The following is a 10,187-nucleotide window of genomic DNA, read 5'->3' as shown; positions in this document are numbered from 1 at the left end:
TGGCTCCTTCGTGTCCTTGGCTCCTTAGTGTCCTTGGCTCCTTCTTGTCCTTGGCTCCTTAGTGTCCTTGGCTCCTTAGTGTCCTTGGCTCCTTGGCACCAAGAATCCCCCCTAAAATCCCCCTAGTTAAAAACACGTGAAATATTACTGCTTATTTTGTACAAAAAAATAGCAGCACATCTCTCGCTCTCTTTCGGATAACACATCGATATCGAGTATTTAAGTCGGTATCGACATTCAGAACGCGTGGGACCAAAAACGGAGAATGCTCTATTATTTTATATAGACCATAAATCTCTGTGAATGGTAAAACATTCCCCCCATAGTTTATGTAGTCATAACTCCAGCTATCAGTGGGGGTGGCATATGCATCCCCATCAGCTGTGACAGTGCATCAGTTCGCAGAATTCGATCTTGATCTAGGCATCACCAGTGCTCTTTTCACTATCATCATCTGAATCATGAATTCCCATCAACTGTGGCACATCAAACTCAGCTTCCAATGAGATGTCTGACTGATTATCATCAACACCACTGTCAGGAAAGGGAAATAACTCAAACTGATTTCGCCCTGAAGGACCAGGCATCTCATCGTCAGATAAATCATTCATCTCGCTACTTCAAAGCCACCAGCTCTCTCAGTTCAGTTGTCAAAACTTTCTACTGTGCAAGCAAACTTTAACACAGTTGTGTCCCCTGACCCAGGTATTATAAAGTAGATCATTTCTATAGCGCCCATTCCCGTGAGAACACGGCTTTAGGCGCTATACATAAATGCATGCACGAACAATATTCGCGCGCACACACACACACACACACACACACACACACACACACACACACACAGACACAGACACACTTACTTGTTTATCACACGCGCAAGCCTTCACATCATTACGAAATGAGCACATACAAATACATGTACGTCAGGGGCGCTCGTGGGGCTAAAAAGTGGACGTGCACAATTAAGCTATCGCATGCTGAAGATAGTCAAGGGCATCGTAAATGAGGCGGTGCATACATTTTAAGATAAATGGGTTGGTGAGGGAGGACCTCATGTTTTTATTTTCATTGTTTTCACTTGTCGCTTTGATTTCTAGTACTAAATTTGTTAGCTAAACACCAATTTCGTTCATCTTGTATTGGAACTGAACACTCAAGTAATAACTTTCACTACTCCACTACAAAACCATTCTAAGGCACAACTCATAGGACAGTCACGTTCACCTCCCTCAGGTTCACGGTCACAGAGTCAGTTAAAAATAGTGGCAAGACAGACAATGAACCAATCACAATTCACTTGAGCACTCCGCTGGATTGCTCCGGGGCTTATATAATATTGGCAAAGAATAGCATACAGTCTATTGCGTTTATTTTTAGACTGTTGACTGTGGACTATGTTTCGACACTGTTCGGCAGGAGCACATTTGAGATGTGCCGTCTTATTTATATTAATGTATCGCCTAACTCGCTACGAGTGTCGTCATCGCTTGGGTTATCCCCAAGAGCGATTTATAGGTCAGGTTACAGTGTAGAATATCCTATTATGTTAAGTTAAAGTGCGTGGGCTTTGGCATAGCATAATAGATGTTCTACGGCACTATAGACACAGAAATGACAGTTATGGCGCCAGTGAGGACCTTCTTTTGACATAATATTTAGCTAGTGTTTGTTTCTGGCTTCTATTATTTTATTATTGTGGGTGTCTTATGTAATAGAACATTGAAACATTTTGAGCGGCACTGCACGACCGTGCTCTATGGACGAACCGCGCCTGATGTACGTAAAATAATACACACAATGCAATTCGCAAAATACATAATCATTTACATAACATTGTACTGAACATGAATCTACTGACAAAAATGATGTCTTTAAATATACATGTATTTTAAATTTAGACTCAGATGTTGCATGTCTCAAGAGTTGGGGAAGAGAGTTCCAAACTGATGGAGCAAGGGGGGCAAACCATCTTTTTTGTTAAATTTTTATCTCCTTTTCTAGGAACTCTTAAAAGATACTGATTGCCTAATCTTAGTGATCTTGGTGGAAAATGAATATGGATGAGATTCCCAAAATATGAGGGAGCTTTGTTATTGACACATTTACGACCTAATATTGCAATTTTATATGGGTTCTGAAGGGTGAATAACGTGGGGTTGGAACTAAGTCAAAGTATATTGGTTCTAAATGGTCAACAATGTGGTTTTTTGTTTTGTTTTTGTAAAGTGTTTTACGGCGCTCGCAAACTGCATAAGGTCATATGAGCGCGCGGGACATACTTAATATTTTCAGTTGGTAGGAAGTTTTGAATTTTGCCCGGGTGGCGGCCGAAGCCTACTCTTATCGATTTTAGACCACCAAGGGGTCTTTAACGTGCGCAACTTGCACACGGGCCCTCCGAGATTTTTTCGCCCTTGTCCGAGAAGGCTAAATGTGGGGTTGTAGCTAAGTCAAAATATATGGGTTTTAAAGGGTCAACAATGTGGGGTTGGAACTAAGTCAAAAGTCCTAAATCGTCAACAATGTGGAGTTGAAGCTAAGTCAAAATAATAATAATAATAATAATAACAATAATAATGATAATGATAATGATAATGATATAGATCATTTCTATAGCGCCTACTCAAGTGTGAACCAAGCTTTAGGCGCTATACATAAATGCATGAACGAACAATATTCATGCACACACACGCGTGCACGCACACACTCACGCACGCGCGCACGCACACACACACGCACGCACGCACGCACACACACACGCACACACACACACACACACACACACACACACACACAAACACACACCTGCTTATCACACGCGCATGACTTCACATCATTACGAAATGAGCACTTACAAATACATGTACGTAAAATAATATAGGCCTACACAATGCAATTCGCAAAATACATAATCATTTACATAACATTGTGCTGAACACGAATCTACTGACAAAAATGACGTCTTTAAATATACATGTATTTTAAATTTAGACTCAGATGTTGCATGTCTCAAGGGTTGGGGAAGAGAGTTCCAAACTGATGGAGCAAGGTGGGCAAACCATCTTTTTGCTAAATTTTTATCTCCTTTTCTAGGAACTCTTAAAAGATACTGATTGCCTAATCTTAGTGATCTTGGTGAAAAATGAATATGGATGAGATCCCTAAGATGTGAGGGAGCTTTGTTATTGACACATTTACGACCTAATATTGCAATTTTATATGGGTTCTGAAAGGTTAATAACGTGGGGTTGGAGCTAAGTAAATACATGGTTTCTAAATGGTCAACGATGTGGGGTTGGAACTAAGTCAAGATACAAGTTCTAAATTGTCAACAAAGTGGGGTTGAAGCTTAGTCAGAATAATAATAATAATAATAATAATAATAATAATAATAATAATAATAATAATAATAATAATAATAATAATAATGTAGATCATTTCTATAGCGCCCATTCCCGTGTGAACACAGCTCTAAGCCGTTTACATAAATGGAAGTACGAACAATATTCATGCTTGCACGTACACACACACACACACACACACACACACACACACACACACACACACACACACACACACACACGCACACGCGCACACACACACACACACACACACACACGCACATGCACACGCACACGTACACGCACACGAACACGCACACGCACACACACAGGCACACACGCATACGCACGCCAAACACACGCGCGCGCTCATGCACTCGCATGCACAGACGCACACACACTCACACACACACTAACACTCACACTCACATCTACTTGCTTATCACACGCGCACGCCTACACATCATTACGAAATGAGCACCTGCAAATACATAAAATAATATACACAATGCAATTCGCAAAAAAACATAAATGTCATTTACCTAACATTGTACTGAACATGAATCTTAGGACAAAAATTATATTTCTTTAGAGATATTTTAAATCTGGACTCAGATGTTGTATGTCTCAAGGGTTGGGGAAGAGAGTTCCACTCTGATGGGCAAGGTGGGCAAAGAATCTTTGAGCTAAATTTATAACCTCTTTTTCTAGGAACTCTTAAAAGACTAATCTCAGTGAACATAAATCTGGATGAGATAACTAAGATATGAAGGATCTTTGTTATTGACACATTTATGACATAATATTGCAATTCTATATGGGTTCTAAAGGGTGAATAACGCGGTGTTGGAGCTAAGTCAATACAACATGAGTTCTAAAGCGTCAACAACGTGGGGTTGGAACTAAGTCAAGATACAAGTTCTAAAAGGTCAACAACAGGGGCTTGGAGCTAAGTCAAGATACAAGTTTTAATGTGTTACCTAAAAAGATTTGAAAAATTGTGGGTCAACAATGAGCCTTCAGTGCTATGTCAAATATATGTGATCCAAACAGTAAACAATTAGGGGGTCAGAGAAAGTAAAACTGAAGGGTATAATATTCACATTGGCTGTTGAAGTATGTTTTTTTTTCATGGTAAACAAGCTTTTCCAAACATCTCCATGGACACAAAGAGACAGCTCATCACCTCAATATTCATGCCAGATCTGGCCCTTAAGTGAAACACACGAAAGCAAAATCACATCATGCGAAATGAAATGTCTCCCCCAAACCCTCAACATCACAAGACGAGACAGGTAGAGAAATGAAGTAAGGGCAGCTATCGGCACGGAGTCCTGCCTGCGTTACATAGAAAGACAGAGTTTAAAATGGTGCACCTGTTACGCATGTTACCTTACCAGCCAGCCTCGAGAGCTTACAACATCAAGCACCCAGGCTATAAAGGAAGAGGTAGACTACGCAAAAGGGGGATCGAGGGTGTCAAGGAAACCCTAAGAAAACAACATCACAACTGAAAGAGCTGCGGAGCTGGCCTACCATAGAAAACTGCATCTCCCCTCGACGCTTAACGGCAACAGAGGATGAAAAAGTAAAAATAAAAAGTAAGTAAGTAAACAAGATTTTGAATAAGTATCTATTTCGTAGCGTTAAAAAAAGCTTTCAACTCCAGTTGTGAACGTGGCACTCTGTTCCTGGAGATGGTCCTCCAATCCTGCAGGCATTTCTCGGTCTTGCTGACGGTCCTCTGGTCCTCCAGATAATCCTTCAAGTTTGTTGGGGGTCCTAGTAATGAAAACGTGTCAAAGAAAATCCTCTGAGATATTTACAGTTCAATTAAAAGTATTCATTATATAGGCGGTACAGCGAAGGTTAAGGCGGGTTACTAATAATATGACAAGTGCAGGTATTATAGAGAAGCTTAAATGTAAACATTTTTAAAGCCAGAACCATCAGTGCAAATGTTCAAAATTTTCTTTAACAAAAGACAACGAAACCGTAGATAGCAATATTGCGTACTGTTTTGATTTGAATAACATTAATCAGAACAAATGTATAATTTTTAAGTATATTTTCAGGACATATAAATGACAAGGGGCAGTTTTTGAGAAACACCTAAATGCAAAAATAAAACTTTCTGACCCACCAATGATTACTCTTTTACTTTAACGAAATCTTAATGTCTTATGTCAGTGAGTAGAGCGCAAGACAAATTTTAAAGACAATTACCTTCTCAGGCTGTCCATTATTCATCACTTCTTATTTGCGGTCTTCCAGTCCAATAGGTGATCCAACAGGCTGTCCTGTCCTACTGGTGGTATCAGAACACCTATCACAGGAAGGTCAAAGGCCAAAAGGACAGCTGCCAGTTTGTTTGATCCACTGAGTATACATTTTATAATACCACTGACACAATTCTGACAGGGCAAAACCTACAAGCTGCATAAAACGATCAAGTATACAAAAGTAACTTCAATACTCAAGTTGAAAATCAGCAAGCAGCTCTTTCCAGCCAGTTCTACTCCTGCCACCCCCTTCCCCCTGAAATGACTCAATCTATCCATGCCGGCTGCCACCCCTCTCACTCGTGCACCCCTCCCCCCCCAAAAAAAAATCCTACACTGCCCCCCCCCCCCAACTCCCTCCCGCCATGGCCATGGCAATACTATCTACAAAATCCTACTCTGAACCTAGCCTGTCCACCTAGCTCCCTATCAACCTATCTTTACAGGGCCACAGCAGTGTAGGTTAGGGTCTTTTAAAGGGGGAAGGGGGTGACAAAAATAGAATTGGGTGGGAAGAGCTTCCTAATGATTTTGAGCTTGAATGTAGGAAGTGAATTGTGCATACTAGTTTGTTCTTTGCAGCTTGTAGGTGCATCACTGCCATTGCTGTTTCAATGATGCTGTAAAATGTATACTCAAAAATGGATCAAACAAACGCTACCAGCTGTTTATTTGACATTTTACCTTCTGTGGTAGACTCACTGATAACACCAGTGTCTTCTTGCCGAAAAATCCGATAAGTGACAGAAATCTGAGAAAAATAAATTCCAAATTAAATCAGTTTGAATTACTAAATTTTGGACTTAAGCACATTCATGTTGGAGCATCAAGAATATTTGATACGCGATTATTTAAATGTAGCACATTCTTTTTACATGAGCTAAGTAGTAAAAATGCAGCATGTGAATGTGACACAGAAAGAAAGTTCTGTTCTTTAAGAAAATGTATAAACCTTACACTGTGGCCACCTTTTAATCAATTAAAAATGTTACGGTACCAGTATAGGTGTGAAAGAAAAGACATGACAATTACAGGCTGAAAAAAGAAGTTCAACCTTGAAATGACACTGAAGCGAACCCTGACTCATCGATAGATATTCTAATTTTATAGTCATTATGAGTTAGATAATGTCCTTACATGGAACTTAAGTTTCAGTGAATAGTGTTGTAAGACATACTTCAGTGTTAAATACCTTCCGATGCTGATCATCATTCATCATTTCTTGTTTCTTGACAGTCTCGATATAAACGACCCGTTGGTCCTGACGTTGGTCTACCGGGCCCTCCAGAATCGTAGTGATGAAAGAAAAAAATGAAACAATCTCAAGCACCAATGAATATTCTTTTAGTTATTACATAAATCATATGTTACATAATTTCTCAATAAGTCAGTGAGTAGAATTGCATGAAATAGTATTTCAAAGACAATTACCTTCTCAGGCTGCCCATCATTCATCACCTCTTCTTTGCTGTCTTCCAGTCCAATAGGTGATCCAACAGGCTGTCCTGTCCTACTGGTGGTATCAGAACACCTACCACAGGAAGGTCAAAGGCCAAAAGGACAGCTGCCAGTTTGTTTGATTCACTGAGTATACATTTTACAACACCACTGAAACAATTCTGACAGGGCAAAACCAACAAGCTGCAAAGAACTATCAAGTATACAAAAAAATAACTTCAACACTCAAGCTGAAAATCAGCAAGCAGCTCTTTCCAGCCAGTTCTACTCCTGCCACCCCCTTCCCCCTGAGAAGATTTAATTTACCCATGCCGTCTGCCACCCCTCTCACTCGTGCCCCCCTCCCCTCCCCCTAAAAAAAATCCTACACTGCCCCCCCCCACTCTGGGGCTCATTAGTGTCCCCCTCTTTCTCACACAGTCATTCGACAAATACACTTGCGGCTCATCCCCGTCCGCTTTTTCTTTCGTACCCCTTCCCCCTCCTCCACTCGCATACACATAAATGATTTTTCTTTCATTCTCGTTCGTTCCATGTACATATTTCATTTAATAATTCATTTTATTTCGTTCATTCCTGAGCTGTGTTCTCTTACACTCATCGCCTTTCGACCCCTGGGTTGTCGAGTCGTTGTTAATCTGTGCTCACAGAGCAGTCTCGTCTTGTCTAACACGATCCGTCCGTCCGGTCTCCGTCCTCGTTGTTTTGCTCGCTTTCAAACATTTACTACGCACTCTCGCCACAGCTCAAACATCTTTAAAATACTGCCCATTTTGTTTCTGTTTTAAAGGTGTATGTAATTTTCTGTTGAAAATATTCCGAAATAGTGTTGGGTGTGTGGGTAGTGTCGCTTAAGGTTGTTTGTTGTCTAGCTTGTCAAATGACTTCTCTGTATGACTGTATGCTGTTAAGATTTGAAGTCTAATGTTGTGGTTGTCTGTGGTGGGAGTATGTTTAGAAAGATTACTTGTATGTCTACTTGTGTGTCTGCGTTTGCGTTGAGTAATTTTGCTAGTGCTTGTTTGCTCTGTTTAATGTGTGGGCATGTGTAGAATATATGTTCTTCTGTTTCTCGTTTGTTTCGTCTACATATTTTACACCTAGGCTATCTTTTCCGTGGTTCTTTGCTTCTGTTGTGGGGGTTGTTAGTTTCTTGTACTTGTAGTAGTAAATAGTCTGGTTTGTGCGTGATAAGGTAATGAGGTGTGTTAGTTGGGGCAGCTTACCATTCGTTCCTCTTGCGTTCTCAGTGTCCGTACTTTTAGGTCATTCATCCTGTGGTGTTCAAGGAATATACATTTAAAAAGTGGAAACATTAATTTTAGGACTTTAAAAGAAATCAAATAGTCACTGTCAGTCGTCATGTTTTCTAAGTCTTCTGTCCTTGCTAATTTCTTTTTTCTGTTCTTGGCACCGTCGCTGTCATTGTCGTCGTCAGTTTCGCTGAGTAGTTGAAATCTGTTCTGTTGTACTATGTCGTTTGATGCCCTTTTCCTATCCTTCACTGTCGTTTCCGTTGCTGTTGTCGTTCGTCTGTTCTTTTTGGATTTTTTCTGTCTTTTTAAAGTCTATTCTTTCTTTGGCCCAGTCTAGTACTGGGCTTGGAAGGTCGAAAAAGTCTGTCTGTTGTTCGGTAGCTGGTGTTGGTGAGTCTGTCAGGGGTGCGGTGGTGGGTGCTGAAGTGGTGGCGAGGGGTGGGGCGGTTGGTGTCGGGGCTGATACTTGCCGGGCTTGCGGTAGTGGTGGAAATGGTGGTAGTGAGTTTGGTTTGGACTGTGAAAGTCTTGGTGCGGGTTTAGGTGAGATCGGCCCAAGTGTTGTTGGCTGTGTTGGGGTTGGCAAGAGCGGCGTTTTCTCTGTGGTTGTTCGTCTGACTGCGTTGCTGTATGTTGATGTTGTAGATGATGATGTTGGTGGTGGAGGTGGTGCGTACCGTCGTACTCTTCGTGGGCATTGGCTGGACCAGTGACCTGGCACTCCACTGGAGTGACAGGCCACTGGGCGATTCGGAATTGTCACTAAGATTGTAATTGTTTCGGTCTCTGTCTCTGTTTTTCTTAGTCCGACTGTCACGTAATGCGGTATGTCTTCGTCGGTGTCGTACTCGGCGAGAATTAAATATTTGTCGGCGTTTGTATTGCTTCGTTGTGGTATTATTTTTATAGGTTTTTCGTCGTCAAGGAAGGTGGGGCAAATATCTTTTATAGCGTCTAGCGGGAAAGAAGGAGGAATCCATGATAAAAAAAATTTCGTTTTTTCTCTCGTGTGAGTTTTTCCATGTGTACTTGTGTGTCTTCATCGATTTGAAAATGCTGGTCATGGATGAGTGTTTCTTCTACGTTGTCTGTGAATGTAATGTAGGCTTTAAAGGATGTAATGTTGCGGTACACTTTTATGATGTCTTTGTCCTGAAGTCCAAAACGTGTGATGATGTGTTGCTTCAATAGGTTGTCGTCCTTCCTTCCTGCTCCTCTTCCTGTTAGATGAATGATGTATGTATTTGGTCTATGTTGAACAAGTTCTGGTTGGTCAAGGAAGTTGATGTGTGTGGAGAATTTCATTTTTTGGTCGGTCGGGATCTGTAAATAAAAAATAAAAAATAAAAGAACCAGGGTCTAGTAGCGTCGATCCCTGCTCAAACTAGGTATTAGTCGTGGCTCGGGAAGGAAGTGTCCAACGTTTTAACACTGGAAGAGCAGGCGCCGGGACTGTAGCCACATTCCACACCCAGCAAAAGCTGGCTTCGAACTGATTCATTTCTGCTCAATGCTCAAAAGCAAAACTTGCAGAGAACAAATAGTGTTCACCAAGCAGCTGTCTGATCATTGGCTAGTGGGCCCCCTAAATTTACTCAGACCGAAGAGGTCCATGACTCTGACTCACTTTTTATTTTAAACCGAAGATAATTGTGGTTAGCTGTGTGATTCTCGGGAAAGTAGTCGAGTACGTAGGCTACCTATCTGATATTGAAGAAAACAAGGACAGGCCGAGGCGTGAGCCACGGACTTTTGAAGACTGAGTGAGTAGCGGTCGAGGTCCAGAGCAGAGAGTTGCCACCAATCAGTGCAAGTTGGATCGCTACATGAGGTGGGTGTGCATAGTT

The sequence above is a fragment of the Aplysia californica genome, unplaced genomic scaffold (assembly GCF_000002075.1).
Source record: "Aplysia californica isolate F4 #8 unplaced genomic scaffold, AplCal3.0 scaffold00344, whole genome shotgun sequence".
NCBI lineage: Eukaryota > Metazoa > Mollusca > Gastropoda > Aplysiida > Aplysiidae > Aplysia > Aplysia californica.
Note: the sequence above shows the minus strand (reverse complement) of the source record.